This window comes from Schistocerca americana, chromosome 1 (assembly GCF_021461395.2).
Source record: "Schistocerca americana isolate TAMUIC-IGC-003095 chromosome 1, iqSchAmer2.1, whole genome shotgun sequence".
Classification (NCBI taxonomy): domain Eukaryota; kingdom Metazoa; phylum Arthropoda; class Insecta; order Orthoptera; family Acrididae; genus Schistocerca; species Schistocerca americana.
This window is the reverse complement of record NC_060119.1, coordinates 63072491-63090915: the sequence shown is the minus strand read 5'-3', so window position 1 is coordinate 63090915 and position 18425 is coordinate 63072491.

The window sequence follows — 18425 nt, the reverse complement described above, 5'->3', positions numbered from 1 at the left end:
AAATCCTCGCGTTCTTCAATTAATTCGCTGGTTTCTCCTATGAGTCTACACATGAGCTAATGCTGACGAACGCGTATCAGCAAAAGAGAAGTTTCTCTGTTATAAACGGTAGGAAAGCGCCAGGGCAAACTGTTCGGTCGCGTTGGGTTCGCATTCGCAGGTGTTAGCTCATGTTCCGCTGGTTGTCCGTCTTTCAGGGAAGAAAGTTCGCAGCTTCTGCGCTTTGGCGCTAGCAGTAGAGATGATCCGTCTGGCCAGCCGAAGTGGCCGTGCGGTTCTAGGCGCTACAGGCTGGAACCGAGCGATCGCTACGGTCGCAGGGTCGAATCCTGCCTCGGCCATGGATGTGTGTGATATCCTTAGGTTAGTTAGGTTTAGTTAGTTCTAAGTTCTAGGCGACTGATGTCCTCACAAGGGAACCTCCCCATCGCACCCCCCTACCCCCCTCAGATTTAGTTAGAAGTTGGCACAGTGGATAGGCCTTGAAAAACTGAACACAGATCAATCGAGAAAACGGGAAGAAGTTGTGTGGAACTATAAAAAAATAAGCAAAATATACAAACTGATTAGTCCATGCATAGAATAGACAACATCAAAGATAAACAGAACACTGGAGCGCCGTGGTCCCGTGGTTAGCGTGAGCAACTGCGGAACGAGAGGTCCTTGGTTCAAGTCTCCCCTCGAGTGAAATTTTATTTTTATTTTCGCAAAGTTATGATCTGTCCATTCGTTCATTGACGTCTCTGTTCACTGTAATAAGTTTAGTGTCTGTGTCTTGCGACCGCACCGCGATTAGTAGACGAAAGGGAGTGCCTCTCCAATGGGAACCGAAAACATTTGATCGCAAGGTCATAGGTCAACCGATTCCTCCACAGGAAAACACGTCTGATATATTCTATACGACGCTGGTGACGGCATGTGCGTCACATGACAGGAATATGTTGTCGACCCACCTAACTTCTACACTTGGCGAATGGGTAAAAAGATTCTTCTACGTTGCCCGATTTAGGTTTTCTTGTGGGTGTGATAATTACTCCCAAAAAGTGATGAAAACATAAGAATTTGTCGCATAAACTGCAACAAATGAATTCAAAAGTCTCACAGTCGTACACTTTTCCCTGGGCTCTGTCAAAACATATGTTTTTAACGTTTTCAAATTTTTCCGTGTGTAGACTGTCAGGTACTGCATATGGCCAAGCAAATCTGAACATGTCCTGGAATTTTGGAGAGCGAAGTTGATTATGTGTGAGTGCCTAAACTTTGATAATTGTCTGAAAATAAAAAATCAAACTTTTCTCGCGAATGAAGACTTGAACCAAAGACCTCTCGTTCCGCAGCTGCTCACGCTAACCACGGGACCACGGCGCTCCTGACTTCTGTCATTCCTTGATGTTGCCTATCTTGCGCATGGACTAATCAGTTTGTATATATTGGTTATTTTTTCATAGTTCCACACAACTTCTTCCTGTTTCCTCGATTGATTTGTGTTCAGTTTTTCAAGGTCTATCCACTGTGGCAACTTATAACTACATCTGAGGGGGGTGCGATGGGGAGGTTCCCTTGTCAGAAGTTAAGTCGCATAGTCCTCAGAGCCACTTGAACCATTTGATCTGTCTTTTTCGGGAGTGAACTTCCCTTGTTGGCACGAATTTTCGGGAGCGATGCAGGGAACTGAAAGGAATATACTGTTCCGGCAGCAGAATATAGATGTTATAGGTGATTGTGAGAACAACAGCACAACGTTTTACCAAAAGAAATGAGTGGTGGAAACGTGCTGAAACAAGAACGGACGTGAAAAAGACTATAAACACATTACATGCTTCCATCTTACGGGAACGTAGTGAAGAAGCACAAGATTTTTATTTACTTTTACTAAAATATAACAGAACAAAAAATTTCTTTGAAATTAAACAAGTATATATAATGGAGTCACCGAAAAGGCACCTACCCCGATGAAGCTTGGGTCATACACAGAGGGAACTTCTACAGTATAGTACAGAGTGTAACTGAAAGAATCACACAATGAGAGGCACAGGAGTGACACTCTCATTCAAAGACAACAATCACACTGAATTACGGCTATTTATGATAGCCCAGTGGACGTTACAAAAGGCAGGACGTGGTGTAATATTTCTGGCTTAGTCAGCCATCATGTTAGGCTCCAAGAAGCTGTTCACAGAGCAGTGGAGATGCAAGAAGTATATAGATGACGAAATGTGGTGTGAGGTACCTGTGACAGATGTTAGATTCGGTAAGATTGCCGTGAGAAAGACTGTCTGCATAATGCTACTGCTCTGTGATTGGCTGCTGTGTTCGGAGCAAGGGCGCCAAAACGTTGAAGTATAGTTGTTATTATTAGTTAAACTACTCATTGGAATGACTTCACTTTTTAATATAAATATCTCTCAACAGCTGACTATCAATCAGTCATTTTAGAATTATTAAAAAGAATGTAAATCAAAAACAAAAGACTGACGAAATTGCAGACGAAGCACTTCGGAAGAGTTCGGGTCACGCCTTTTCTGGTGTGGTGCGCGAAGTGTTTCGGGCTGTTCGTCACTCTGGATTAGGCAGTCGAGAAGGACAGACATGTTGTCTGTCGTAGGATGTGCTTGCCAGTATTCAGTATTAAGATTCACTCCGGTAGTCAAGAGGCACAGACACGTGCCACAAATAGTGTAAAGATGCATTTTCGTAAACATTGTGTTTGATCATGTACTTTGCTGTATCAGAAAGTGTTGTGTTAAGATCATGTAGTCTTCTCGTGTGGCCGGCCGGTGTGGCCGTGCGGTTCTAGGCACTTCAGTCTGGAACCGCGTGACCGCTACGGCCGCAGGTTCGAATCCTGCCTCGGGCATGGATGTGTGTGATGTCCTTAGGTTAGTTAGGTTTAAGTAGTTCTAAGTTCTAGGGGACTGATGACCACAGATGTTTAGTCCCATAGTGCTCAGAGCCATTTTTTTTCTTCTCGTGTGGCTGTATTAAAATACGCGAGTGGCATCCGAAAGACGTGATACATTATTTCAGAACAGAACCTCGTTATAAGTCAGTTTCAGCCTCAAGATACAGAACCTACGACCTACGATCTGCGTGCTGTTTCCTGCGCTGGGGACATCAACTTGAAGACAGCAGGTTAGTGAACTATAACAGAACCTTCCTATTCCACACAGTGCAATGGAAACTTCTAGGCGACTCACGTGTACTGCATGCACAGAACAAATGTGCTCAGTCACATGACATCTGCAGTAATGTTGAGGAGGTAAAGGATGATGATCGCTATTAACACCAACAATCAATTCATTCTTCCTTTCTTGCCGTAGTGGGTCTTAACAGCGTGTGCTTGTCCCGGTTCACAAGCCGTCTAGGGATTGGGGAATTGGACATTATCGGCCGTTGTCCATGTAAATTCTGGCGTCAAGATTTTCACCCAGGTTCTTCCCACCTTTGGCGCATCCTCACTAAAGCCATCTCTGAGGTTCAAACGCGCTTTTGTGATGAAAGAAACATTGAGATGGCACTCAGCGATCTACATCTACATCCATTGCAAGCCACCTGACGGTGTGTGGTGGAGGGAACCTTGAGTACCTCTATCGGTTCTCCTTCTATTCCGGTCCCGTATTGTTCGTGGAAAGAAGGATTGTCGGTATGCTTCTGTGTAGGCTCTAATCTCTCTGATTTTATCCTCATGGTCTCTTCGCGAGATATACGTTGGAGGGAGCAATATACTGCTTGACTCTTCGGTGAAGGTATGTTCTCGAAACTTTAACAAAAGCCCGTACCTAGCTACTAAGCGTCCCTCCTGCAGAGTCTTTCACTGGAATTTATCATCTCTGTAACGCTTTCGCGATTACTAAATGATCCTGTAACGAAGCGGGCTGCTCTCCGTTGGATCTTCTCTATCTCTTCTATCAACCCTGTCTGGTACGGATCCCACACTGCTGAGCAGTATTCAAGCAGTGGACGAACAAGCGTACTGTAACCTACTTCCTTTGTTTTCGGATTGCATTTCTTTTAGGATTCTTCCAATGAATCTGTCTAGCATCTGCTTTACCGACGATTAACTTTATATGATCATTCCATTTTAAATCACTCCTAATGCGTACTCCCAGATAATTTATGGAATTAACTGCTTCCAGTTGCTGACCTGCTATTTTGTAGCTAAATGATAAGGGATCTACCTTTCTATGTATTCGCAGCACATTACACTTGTCTACATTGAGATTCAATAGCCATTTCCTGCGCCATGCGTCAATTCGCTGCAGATACTCCGGCATTTCAGTACAATTTTCCATTGTTACAACCTCTCGATACACCACAGCATCATCTGCAAAAAGCCTCAGTGAACTTCCAATGTCATCCACAAGGTCATTTATGTATCTTGTGAATAGCAACGGTCCTACGACACTCCCCTGCGGCACACCTGAAATCACTCTGACTTCAGAAGACTTCTCTCCATTGAGAATGACATGCTGCGTTTTGTTATCTAGAAACTCTTCAATCCAATCACACACTTGGTCTGATAGTCAATATGCTCTTACTTTGTTCATTAAACGACTGTGGGAAACTGTATCGAACGCCTTGCGGAAGTCAAGAAACACGGCAACTATCTGGGAACCCGTGTCTATGGCCCGCTGAGTCTCGTGGACGAATTGCGCGAACTGGGTTTCACACGACCGATTATCGTGACAGTATAGCCCTGCCGTATTTGTGGTACCTTTGTGGCGGTGGACATAGTCTTGCAATTCCTCCGAGGTCCCACATTCCGATAGTGGTCAGTAGTCACGTGTGTGCCCTGTTACCGTCAGGTAGATGGCCTGCTAGGGATGCCCACTGTCCGTGCCTCTTGATGCCATCGCCCTTGAGCCACTGTTCCGGGGTTTGCGGAGCTGGCTGACTGGGATCACAATGAGAGGGCATGCTTTCATCTGTCATGTGCACACTGATGACCTGTTGTTGGTGTGACGAGGGGATGGAGTGCTAGTGGTGCTGGAATGGACCACCGGATATGGGACTGGTCGAGCCGGCCACGTAAACCTGACGAAGTCTGGTTGTACAATCGTTGGTAGACATCTTGTGGCAGGGAGTGTGGCCCCAGTTCCATTACTGGGCAAGCTCAAATGTTTGGGCTCACCTTCACAAGCGACATACAGCGAACGGTCTCAGTTAACTATAAATGCCTCCTTCAAGTGGCCCACACGTACGTTCTCGGCAGTCGCATTAGACCCGATACAAGCGGTTGGTTTTGTCAAACCCAAACCGGTTCCTCATTTAACACAGATCTTACCGATGGCAAAGTTGAAGGCACAGATACTGCAGGCTGCGTTTGGCTACTTTCTGAACGTGTGTCTTAGCATCAGTCTTCTATGAGACAGACATACTAACTTTTCCTCCTCCACGTGGTGGCCTCGAACTACTTCAGTCCTTGCAGTAGTAGCAGCCCTTCATGTAAGTACGATGATTAAATAGTGGACCTGCCACCAGAGTGGAATAACGAGTACCGCCACGGATGAACTGTTTTTCCACCTCACTCTCACATGTCGGACCTTCTTCATCGAATAGTGTTACGTTAATCGTTTAAAGGTAAGAGATCATGCCCGGAATGTAGTGGAAACCAGGTATCCTATATGGTCCTCTGGTTCGTGGTCTGCCATTCTGTGAACCACACCGTCTTCAACACAAAAGCTCGTGTTACCTGGTATCTGATTGCTAACAGAAAATACATAACTTCGCCTACATGCCATTCACATGACAGATTCACCGCTTTGCGCCAGTGTCATACGCTTTACATGGATGAACATCGACTGGAGAGGGGATCTTCTCCAGAAATGTTACAGGTGATTGGAAAAATGCTTGCCGTTCTTCTAGATATGGGCCCCATGCCACTGCCCCGAAGTCACTGGTGTTGCTGGATGAGACCTATTTCCCAAGTGTGAAGACCAGTGCAGTGGAGTGGCTAAAATGCCTCTCAATATTGTTGGAGATGATTTTACCGTTATCACGCACTGTTAGAGATACTGCCAATACTATACTAATTTTTTGGTAGTGTCTTCTTGGACCCCGCCCCCACCCCACAGGAGCTGCGTGTAAACAGTGAGATGATGACGTCAGTGTGACTATGAAGTACCAGAACTTGGGTCAGTGCAGTGGCAAATGCAATACTCTTTCTAGATGATGTTCCCGAAACACCCATGATTCTGAGTGCATCTAGTCACATGTTGGTGTTCAGATGCCATTTTGTTTCTTTCACCAGGAAAGCGTTCGTAATTTCATTTATTGTTTGTTGTTACTAATGCTAATTGCACACTGATGTGAAACTCTTACATAGTTACATTTCTGACATAAGTTACGTTAGGAAAAGGAAAGGTTAAGGCTACTGCTCGCGATAAGTGGGAAATCTGGGTTCGAGTCCCGGTGTGGCATAAATTTTCATAAGCCACTGTTGGGCAGCACATCTATATCTGTTACACCTGATGTCAAGGAATTTGCAGTCAGTGAATTAATTTCGAAGTATTTCATACAGCCGTGGATCATCAACAGTGTCTTTTCTTTCAGACATACGTGTAAGAAATAATTTGATACTATGTTCTTTACACATTATTCAATGAAGTTCTAGAAGTTCTAGAAGTGCTTTGCATACGTCACTGTAGACATGAGGAAATGTCTCAGCTGTAGCAGTTATTCAAATGCGGAACAATTTCATCGTAAATGTCTCCGGTTGCTAAGACCAGAATATAAATACTAACGTTCTTTCAGGTTAAGCTGCTAGTTTGCTTTAAAATTGCTCATCATACTGCATTAAGAAAGCAGCGAAAAGTGTCAGCTGATACATGTCCAAAGCTTCGGAACAATGCCAAGGAAGGCTGTAGCAGCAATGCAGTGTGAAGTGAACTGTCTCCAAGCGCTTCACACTTGCGCACAGATAACTGGGCCCAAAGTCTTCCTTTCTTTCACCGTTTTGCTTGCTTCGTCAAAATCAATACTCTCGCAACTTTGCATTGGACTAAAACTAATGTTGTATCGAGTGAAACCTATGTGGCGATAACCAGTTCATAGATACAAGTAAATGGTGGTTAACACAGACGATTTGTCCCCGATTGCTTGTTCGCTTAAAGGGCAATTCACACATGTTTCGTTTGGTTCTGGTTTTAGTCGCTAATATCAGTTGTTTTTCGTTCGTTGTTTGGTACAAAACTGTTCTGTTATTTCCTTTGTTAAAATTTAATAAATGACGAAAGACTTATCGAAACATTGAAGCAGCACGCTGAATTGTATGACATGGTCGTAGTAAATTACTTGGTCTCCAGTAGATTTTTATAGATACCGGTACGGTATTTAATATTTTACGATCAACTGCATGCAGTATGGCTGCAAATTGAAGTGAGGAAAGTACAGGGTTATTACAAATGATTGAAGCGATTTCACAGCTCTACAATAACTTTATTATTTGAGATATTTTCACAATGCTTTGCACACACATACAAAAACTCAAAGTTTTTTTAGGCATTCACAAATGTTCGAGATGTGCCCCTTTAGTGATTCGGCAGACATCAAGCCGATAATCAAGTTCCTCCCACACTCGGCGCAGCATGTCCCCATCAATGAGTTCGAAAGCATCGTTGATGCGAGCTCGCAGTTCTGGAACGTTTCTTGGTAGGGGAGATTTAAACACTGAATCTTTCACACCACAATGAGTTCGAAAGCATCGTTGATGCGAGCTCGCAGTTGTGGCACGTTTCTTGGTAGAGGAGGTTTAAACACTGAATCTTTCACATAACCCCACAGAAAGAAATTGCATGGGGTTAAGTCGGGAAAGCGTGGAGGCCATGACATGAATTGTTGATCATGATCTCCACCACGACCGATCTATCGGTTTTCCATCTCCTGTTTAAGAAATGCTTCTGCTTTAGCCTTTTCCGTAAGATTTTCCAAATCGTCGGCTGTGGTACGTTTAGCTCCCTGCTTGCTTTATTCGTCGAGTTCCGCGGGCTACGCATGAAACTTGCCCGCACGCGTTCAACCGTTTCTTCGCTCACTGCAGGCCGACCCGTTGATTTCCCCTTACAGAGGCATCCAGAAGCTTTAAACTGCGCATACCATCGCCGAATGGAGTTAGCAGTTGGTGGATCTTTGTTGAACTTCGTCCTGAAGTGTCGTTGCACTGTTATGACTGACCGATGTGCGTGCATTTCAAGCACGACATATGCTTTCTCGGCTCCTGTCGCCATTTTTTCTCACTGCGCTCTTGAGCGCTCTGGCGGCAGAAACCTGTGAATTTATGAACAGAAACAGTGAATTTATGAAATCGCTTCAATCATTTGTAATAACCCTGTATGTGGATAGAATGAGATTGATTATTATGTGGAATTGGTATGTATATTGTCTAGCATTTGTAGCGAATCGTAAAGGGCTTGAAGCCTTCAGACACTGCAAGTTGTTGTTTAAATGTGTGTTTGTGGCAGGCTTATTTATTGCTAGGTAGCCTTTTGGATTATACGTGAAACAGTTTTGCAGGCTTCAGTGCTAAATACTTAAGTAGTTTCTCTAAATAACTCCAGTACAGATAAGGCACTTGCACTATTAAAAGCCAAATAGAAGAAAGAAATAAAACTTACAAATCTTGAAGGGAAAGGTATTGACGGAGATAAGATTATTCCACAAAAATTAGCACAGGACTAACAAAGAAACTTAACTTTAAATAAACCAATTTTTCACTAGATGTGATGGCAACTCGTAACACTGCGTTTCTTTTAGTGTTTCTGGGTGCAGTATGATGTAAGAAATGAAACAGATGCTTCGACTTTCGAAAATATTAAACGAAGATTCCTCTTCCTCGAGCTACTTGTATATACCCTTTCTGTACCACGTAATGACAATTTTCGGAGCCACACTCTCCTTTTGTGTTTTAAACTTATGTCTTCCTTCTCTACTATACAAGCTATCTCTGCGAGCAGTGAACTATTTGAGTCCAATAAGTCATTTTCGAACAGGTGTGGACTCAAATACCACCCATATAAGCTAACAAGCTGTGTATGTGCACTTCGTGCATAAAAACGGCTGAAAATCATCTAGCGGATGTCGCAATCCCCGCGGGAAAAAAAAAAAAAAACTGTTAAGAACAGCGACGTGAGTTGAGATCACGTGACTTCAAGTCAAATCAAGTGCCGTGACGTGAGTGCGAATACACCTCCACGTGAGGGTGCCGTGACGGACAGCTTGAAGTGGCCTAAGTACGCTGTTTCCTACAGAAGTAGTGCTGTACTCCTGTGGTGCGACCAGCTGGCTGCTGCAGCTGCCAGCTGACGAGCAAACAGACGGGGCCTGGCCGTGGGCCAGCGGCAGGAGGAAAGAGACAGACCTGTGGGCACGCGAAACGGCCGTTGTACAGCCGCCTCCGCCTCCGCCGCCACCGGTTACCCGCCATTTCCTGCGGAACTCTGCTAAGCTCGTCTCCTCGGCCGGGTACCGCGGTGTAGCCACTACACTGCGGCGAACGGGCGGGCTGCTATTTTTCTCTGCCACGTCCGCGAGGGGGACTTCAGGGTCGATCCTCAAGCTGCATCTAATTATCTACCGCGTAATGGTGCAAGCCTTTCAGGCATGTACAAGAATGAAAGAATTGGTATTGATATAGGACGTGAAATCTACAGAATATCAGGACGAGTTTCAGTTCCCTGAGAGGTTTGAAAGGTAGCTGTAGTTGGTTTTCTTTAGGAATATACCTCCGCCACTACAGCATTAACCGTCGTCTGCTATCTCAGCCAAAGAGCTTTGTTGTAGACCTCTGTCGTAGGCCCGGTGAAGTTGGTAAATGCTGACGACACAGGTTTCTCGGCCGACCTAAGGAACAGGTAGAATTGAAGCAAGAATAGAAGAGCGATATGAAGTGGGACAAGCATGTAATGGCCAAATTAAATTTCGCGGAAAGACCACAAAGATAAGAGATTAGGGCTCGTACAGAGGCATATAGGCAGTCATTTTTCTCTCGTTCTGTTTGGGAGTGGAACAAGGAGAGAAGATGCTAGTTGTGGTACGAGGTACCCTCCGCCACGCACCGTAAGGTGGATTTCGGAGTATGTATGTAGATGTAGATGTAGTAGATGGAGATGTAATAGCTGTGATTAGGGTACGATAATAATGTTGTTAGTCATTCTTTTGTAGCATTGCATTTAGGTGGAGTTCCAGCTGCGGAATGTGTATCTGTGGGGCTCAGTTCAGCAATTATTTTATTAAACACACACACACACACACACACACACACACACACACACACCTTGCTCCCAGGACGCTGCTTGAGAGTCCTGCCTGCAGCCACTGTGCCGGCAGTCTCTGCAAGTTGAATGCTGTGAAGGGTATGGATGCTTCTGTGCGTTCCAAGAGTATAACGTTGACTTCTGGAAAGCGTTTGACTCGGTGCCCCACTGCAAACTCGTAACTAAGGTACGAGCATATGGGATTGGTTCCCAAGTATGTGAGTGGCTCGAAGACTTCTTAAGTGATAGAACCCAGTACGTTGTCCTCGATGGTGAGAGTTCATCGGAGGTGAGGGTGTCATCTGGAGTGCCCCAGGGAACTGTGGTAGGTCCGCTGTTGTTTTCTATCCACATAAATAATCTTTTGAATAGGGTGGATAGCAATGTGCGACTGTTTGCTGATGATGCTGTGGTGCACGGTAAGGTGTCGTCGTTGAGTGACTGTAGGATGATACAAGATGACTTGGACAGGATTTGTGAGTGGTGTAAAGAATGGCAGCTAACTCTAAATATAGACAAATGTAAATTAATGCAGATGAATAGGAAAAAGAATCCCCTAATGTTTGAATACTCCATTAGTAGTGTAGCGCTTGACACAGTCACGTCGATTAAAAATTTGGGCGTAACACTGCAGAGCGATATGAAGTGGGACAAGCATGTAATGGCAGTTGTGGGGAAGGCGGATAGTCGTCTTAGGTTCATTGGTAGAATTTTGGGAAGATGTGGTTCATTTGTAAAGGAGACCGCTTATAAAACACTAATACGACCTATTCTTCACTACTGCTCGAGCGTTTGGGATCCCTATCAGGTAGGATTGAGGGAGGACATAGAAGCAATTCAGAGGCGGGCTGCTAGATTTGTTAATCAAATGGTTCAAATGGCTCTGAGCTCTATGGGACTTAACTTCTGAGGTCATCAGTCCCCTAGAACTTAGAACTACTTAAACCTAACTAACCTAAGGACAGCACACACATCCATGCCCGAGGCAGGATTCGAACCCGCGACCGTAGCGGTCGCGCGGTTCCAGACTGTAGCGCCTAGAACCGCTCTGCCACTTGGGCCGGCAGATTTGTTACTGGTAGGTTTGATCATCACGCGAGTGTTACGGAAATGCTTCAGGAACTCGGGTGGGAGTCTCTAGAGGAAAGGAGGCGTTCGTTTCGTGAATCGCTACTGAGGAAATTAAGAGAACCAGCATTTGAGGCTGACTGCAGTACAATTTTACTGCCGCCAAATTAAATTTCGCGGAAAGACCACAAATATCAGAGAGATTAGGGCTCGTACAGAGGCATATAGGGAGTCATTTTTCTCTCGTTCTGTTTGGGAGTGGAACAGGGAGAGAAGATGCTAGTTGTGGTACGAGGTACCCTCCGCCACGCACCGTAAGGTGGATTTCGGAGTACGTATGTAGATGTAGATGTAGTAGATGGAGATGTAATAGCTGTGATTAGGGTACAATAATAATGTTGTGAGTCATTCTTTTGTAGCATTGGATTTAGGTGGAGTTCCGGCTGCGGAATGTGTATCTGTGGGGCTCAGTTAAGCAATTATTTTATTAAGCATCCAAAATTCGAATAACCGAATAGTGAACCACTCACAGTGAAACAAAGCATATCATTGTGTACCCGGAAAGAGCTTTCTGGGTAGGGCCAAACTAAAAATTAACACAGTTTCTAAATTCAATTACAGATCAAATTGAACCTTCTCCTATAATGGAGAACCAGGGAACAATATAATAATTTTCAATGTCTGACAATCGGTCATAACCAGAAATAAATATGCAAAACTTAACTTGCCAAACAAAACCTTATCTAGGATCAGTAAATATAACTTCTAACTACACCTTGATCTAATACTATGGTCATCAAACAACTAAAGACCACCTACCAACAACGGTACCAAACCACCCACGCTTATCTCTGAGTAATCAGGCTGTGGGTGGAAGGGGAAGGTTTTCCGGACCCCTTCACTGCCACGCCATACCGGTATCAGGCGGTGCACACATTTATCCTCCGTTCACGTAATGGCGCCAGCCCCAGCCTCAGATGATGTTGGCCGCGCAGGGTAGTCGAGCGGTTTCAAGCGCCTCGTCACAGTTCAAGGCCCCCCCCCCCCCCCCCCCCGGCGGCGATTCCAGTCCTCCTTTGGGCATGCTTATGTGCTTATGTGTGTTGTCCTTAGCGTAAGTTAGTTTGCGTAAGCTTAGGGAGCGATGACGTCAGCAGTTTGGTCCCATAAGACCCTAAAACAAATTTCCAAATTTCAGATGATGTTGCTAGTTCCATTTTCTCCGTATCTTTGGCTACGCATATCTGAGCCTGTCTCCATACCATCCGTGATAGCCCCTGCATCCATCAAATCCCGCGCCATCTGCCCTCGGAAAAGAATCTCTGGTAGCAGGAAAATGAACAATGCTATTAGACACAGCACACTTTTGATATAAGATTCATGATTAGAAAATCATTGTTTGGGTAGCCACTGCAGGATATCCATGTGGACCTTAGTGTGGTGTCACCGCCAGACACCACACTTGCTAGGTGGTAGCTTTAAATCGGCCGCGGTCCATTAGTACATGTCGGACCCGCGTGTCGCCACTGTGTGATCGCAGACCGAGCGCCACCACGAGGCAGGTCTGGAGATACGGACTAGCACACGCCCCAGTTGTACGGACGACGTAGCTAGCGATGCACACTGACGAAGCCTCGCTCATTAGCCGAGCAGATAGTTAGAATAGCCTTCAGCTGAGTCAATGGCTACGACCTAGCAAGGCGCCATTAGTAACATTGCATGTATCTAAAGAGTCTCACTTGTATCGCCACAATCTCCAGATGTACCAAAAGGATGGATTAAAGTTAAGTATTCCAGAAGCTACGTACTTTTCTTTATAGCATTCATTACGTATCCTGTTTCAGACCTCACGCCATCCAGCTTTAGCTTAGCGCGTGCCTTTCGGCTTCCTCTCATTGTGTCTAGGCTGTCTTGTCTAGACACAACACTTAGAAGTAAGTTCTATAAGTCTATTCGGGCGTGTGGATCTGTCTCAGTCAAGAGCTTTATGTGAAAATTATTTTGTGGAGTCAGACTCACTGTAAGCGCCCACTGATGTGATCTGTCGTCTTCATATTGTCACCATGTGTGGACTTCACACAAGTTACTGGATAGCCAATGAGTTCTCGCCACATATTTGCTCAGCAAGTAGTTGCCTAAGCCCCTTCCTTCTGAGAATGTAAAGATGCTTCCTGTAGAAATCTGTTGACGAATATGCGTGATACTGTATTTGGATGGTCTCTGTATTACATCCTTGTCCCACGTGGTCATGGCCGACACGTTTGTCTGAAGAGGCATTCACTTTCAACATTAAATGTAAACGGAGCTCTTTAAACGTCTATTTGTTTTTCCAGTTTCAACATAAAACTAATACCGAAGTAAATTTTCGATTCACATTGCCTTATGGCTCCACAATTCCTTTTTGGAAAAGCTTGTTATACTAATAATGGCAGTCACATTGCAGACTAATAATTTAAGTAATAAATAATTTAAGTAATAGATTATCGATGATGGTATCAGAATTGATCACAACACTCTGCAGCAGACACTTTGATTCCAACCAAACTTGAAGTTACGTAACTTCTGTTTTTGTTACATAGAAGACATGTTTATAACATCAACACAACATTGCTGATTGTTCGCTCGTTCTGCAGATAAGAGACAAAAGTTCCGACATTGTATTTTCAGTTTCTTGTAAGACATCCTTACTTCGAATGTTGAAATCAGATAAGTCCATTACCCCACATTTTGCTACTATAAACTGAGTACCTATAACAGCTAAACATCAAGATGGGATAAAATCTTTTATTTAGCCCTAATGCTTTGGCTAACTACAAAATTTGTATCAAGCCTGGACAAAGGAAAATCCAGTTAAATGATGTTTCCAAATATATCGTTCATTCAACTAGTATTACAGGACAACAATGTTTTAGAGCTACGACTAGATTGCAAATACATCAGGAGAATTAATATTAACAAAGTACTTAAACATGTTAATCTCAATATTTTGTTATTCGTAACTTCGAAAATATGCCTGTCGTGCAAAATCGAAGATCAGTTTCAGGCTTAGTTTCACTATTTTTCCAAATTTCGTAAAAATTACATTTATTTTGCAAAGATGCCGGAGTGAGTCGTGGCAATCTCTTTTGTGTTAAAAGTGCTGCAAATTGAAGTAGAACTCGCGACTAAGCAGCTTATCTTTACCATGTCTTCACGGTAAAGAAACTTTTGAGAGATCCCAACGGCAGTTCAGCGTTAAGTAGCATTGGTCTCTCGACTGAGATAGAGCCATCCGAAGTCTGAAGCGAATCCTCCTCCATCAGAAGTGCCTTATGGCCTCAACCTCTAATTTCAGCGGCAGATACTTCTAATTAAGGATTGGATGCGGTATTAGCTCACGAAGTAGGTGGTGTGAGACATCCTACTGTGTTCGTATCCAAAACGATGACAGAGGCACACCACTTCTACAGCCAAACAGAAAAGAAAGCTCCGGTTACTGTGTTCACACTCAAGTAGTTCGCCGATTATGTGTTCAGCCAACATCTCACAATTCTGACTGAACATAAACCTATTTTTAGCATCATTCAATGCAGGCTCCAGTATTCCGAACGGATCGACTCATCGCCTCCAGAGATGAGCATTTTTTTTTTGTGTAGCTACCCAAAGAACAACAAATATCGCTTAGCAGCTCAACATGCCGTACAATAAGGTGACAACAGTCATGGGAAAACTATATACGTATATAGATGGCGGCAGTATCCCATAAAGGGCAATGCATTGGTGACTCTGTCACTTGCACTCAAGGGAGCCATGTGAAAAGGTGTCTCAAATGATTCTGGCCTCATGATCGGAATTAAGACTTTGAACGCAGAATGCTAGTTTGAGTTAGACACATGGGACATTGTTTCGGAAGTTGTTAGAAAATTCAATATTCCTAGATCGACAGTGGCAAGAGTGTGGGGAGAATACTAAATTTCAGGCATCACATCTCTACGCGACATTGCAGAGGGCGAAGGGCTTCAATTCACGGCTGGGAGCAGCGGTATTTATGTAGAGTTGTCAGTGCTAACAGACAAGCAACACAGCGTTAAAAAAACGGCAGAAATCAATGTTGGTCGTACGACGAACGCATCCGTTAGGACGGTGCGGCGAACTTCGGCGTTAGTGGATGTGTCAAATGGCTCTGAGCACTATGGGACTTAACATCTGAGGTGATCAGTCCCCTAGACTTAGAACTACTTAAACCTAACTAACCTAAAGACATCGCACAGATCCATGCCAGATGCAGGATTCGAACCTGCGACCGTAGCAGCCGCGCGCGGTTCCGGACGTAAGCGCCTACAACCTCTCGGGAGTTAGTGGACTACGACACCAAACGACGGATGTGAGTGTCTATGCTAACTGCACAACATCGCCTGCACCGCGTCTCCCGTGCTCGTGACCATTATCATTTGGACCCTAGAGGCCACATTAGGCCCGATTTCAGCTGGTAACAGTTGATAATAGGGTTCTACTGTGGTGCAGACCTCACAAAGCCATGGACTCAGTTTTGTCAACAAGGCACTGTGCAAGCTGGTGGTGTCTCCATAATGGTATGGGCGTTTTTTTTTTCTTTTCTCTTCTTTTATTTATACAGACCTGTATAGGCCCTCTGGCATTGCGACTTGTGGAACAAGATGGGCACTTACATTTGGTCGAAGATCGGAGCGAATCCCGTCGAACATCTACGGGACATAATCAAGAGGCTAGCTCGTGCCAAAATCCTGTACCGGCAACACTACGGCAATTATTGGTGGTTATGGAGGCAGCGTGGCGCTATATTTCTGCAGGGAACTTAAAACGACTTGTTGAGTCTGCCACGTCGATTACTGCACTACGCAGGGCGAAAGGAGGTAGACACGAAGGAGGTGGACATCTCACGACTTTCGTCATCTCAGTGTATGTGGGCTGGTGGGGAGATGTTGTGGGGACGTCGCGCAGCACCAATTGAACAGCCTGTAACTCCAATTGCTTTCTTACGGCATCTGCCGGCTCCTGCAGGGCGGCCACAGCGCAGCGTTGACTGGACAGTAGCCCGTGACGCAGCTGGATACGTCAGTTGCGACTCCAGCTACGGGGAGGGTCGCCAGCTGTGACAGTGTCCGCTATGGCGCAGCTCAGGCAACCCAGGCCGGTGACGTAATGGCAGTGACCCACTGCCCGCGAGTTTATGGCCAGCGAGCTGCTTCGCAGCCTGGTGTTGGTTTGTTGTGGCAGTGACTGTACGTGCTGCAGTCCTAGGGTGGACAGTCCTGATGCAGAGTCGAACTGTGGTCCGCAAACAACATGTCAAATGGCAGCCAAGCGGCTCCGCCCTGTATTGAAAGCGCTGCGATGCTGACAAACGTGACTTCAGTATAAACGGCTACGTACTTACACACTTTCAAGTTGAACTTGTTATGGGATTTACTGTGCCTTGTGGCCGGCACGCTAGACATTCCCGCGACCACTGGTGTGTAAAGGCTTACTGCATCATCTGCTTGGGTGCTGCTGTGTCGACTGTTTGCACACCCTGCCAGGCCAACTCGCTTCGCTACGCTGTGAAGGCTTTGTTACATTTTGTAATGCATAACGCCTGCAGTTGCCTGTAGCTGGCGCTGCTGCAGTTAACTTCCAACTTCACGCATTTATCACCAAATATGGTCGGTGTGTTACATTGCCTTCTAATTTAACAAGACTCAGCCCTTGGGTCGCCTTAAACTAGATTATTATTATGCAAAATAGGGTGAAAAGTTCCCTGGCTTCTGGCCCAGTTCGCGTCAGTCCACTATTCCACTCAAAACTGCTCCTACCACTAAGATTTCTTGTCTCTACTTATCCTAAGCTCCAGCAGTTCCTTTCCAGCTGAATTTAACGTACTTACCCTCCACAGCTTATTAGGCTCTGCGCTACAGTCAACCAGGATTTATAGCAGTGACTGGGTCCGAATTTTGTCTCGTGTTCCGCTTCTTGTACATATAACCAAGGACTATTTTCAGTAGAGTAAATGTCACTGCAGTACTTCGGTATGACAGTGGCGAATGTTGTGTCCTTCTGGTACTGTTCCCGTCCTCTGGTGGGACTGCTGCTTGGAATGCGTCTCACTTTCCTCTGTCCGGATCCCCATCTCCACTCACTGGAAAGCACCACATGCATTGCCTCCCACATCCAGTATTGGATGGTGCCTTGACCATTGATTAGAACAGAACTATTCCAGGATACGCTTTTACGTCTCCTACTGGCATGGAACAGCATTTACTGCTGGGATTATGTAGTGTTTTCACAGCAGAACTGCCAGCCATTAATAAGTCCCTCCAATTTTTTTCTCAGGCCCCCTCCAAAGTGTTTTAATATGTAGCGATTCAATGAGTAGCTTGCAGGCTATACAATGATGCTACACGCCTCACCCTTTGGCCTATCCAATCACCACCTCTCTTCCCTTGGCCGTGCTGCGTAGTGCATTACCTTCCCCTGGGTCCCAAGTCCCGTGGGCATCCTGTGAAACGAACTGGCTGACCGTTTGGATACAGAGGGAGATATTTACCAGCCACTCCGTTTAATGATTCAACTTGCAGGTATGCAGATAGATATCAAATTTCTCTTTATCCAAAAGTGGAGCGACATCTGGTGCGCTTCTGCTCTCGGTAATAAATTTCGCACACTCAAGGAGCCTACTGCAGTTTGGTGCTCTTCGTTCGACTCGTCTCAGAAGCAGTCAACTGTCTTATACCGTCTACTCGTCGGTCTTGTTACCTCTTTGGTAACTAGCCACTCTCACAATGTGGCCTTGGAGCCAAGCTCATTTTATCCTATACAATAGTAGTCACCTACTTTTGGTCCTCTGTACTAAGTACAGCCTTCGAGATTCCTCGTCTTTAATATTAGCAGACCATGCACGGATGGGTATACTGGTCCTCAGTTTCCTACGTGAAAGTGGTTTTCATTTTCAATTATAAGGTTTTACTTTGTACCTGGAGCAGAGGCAAGTTGATTATGGTTGGGGCATCTCTTCGTGTATTCTAGGTCTGGGACCCATGACCACTCCCCCATGCAAAGAGCGCTCTTCTTATCCCTCTACTTTTCCAGTTTTTAAATTTGGCCTAAGCTTTA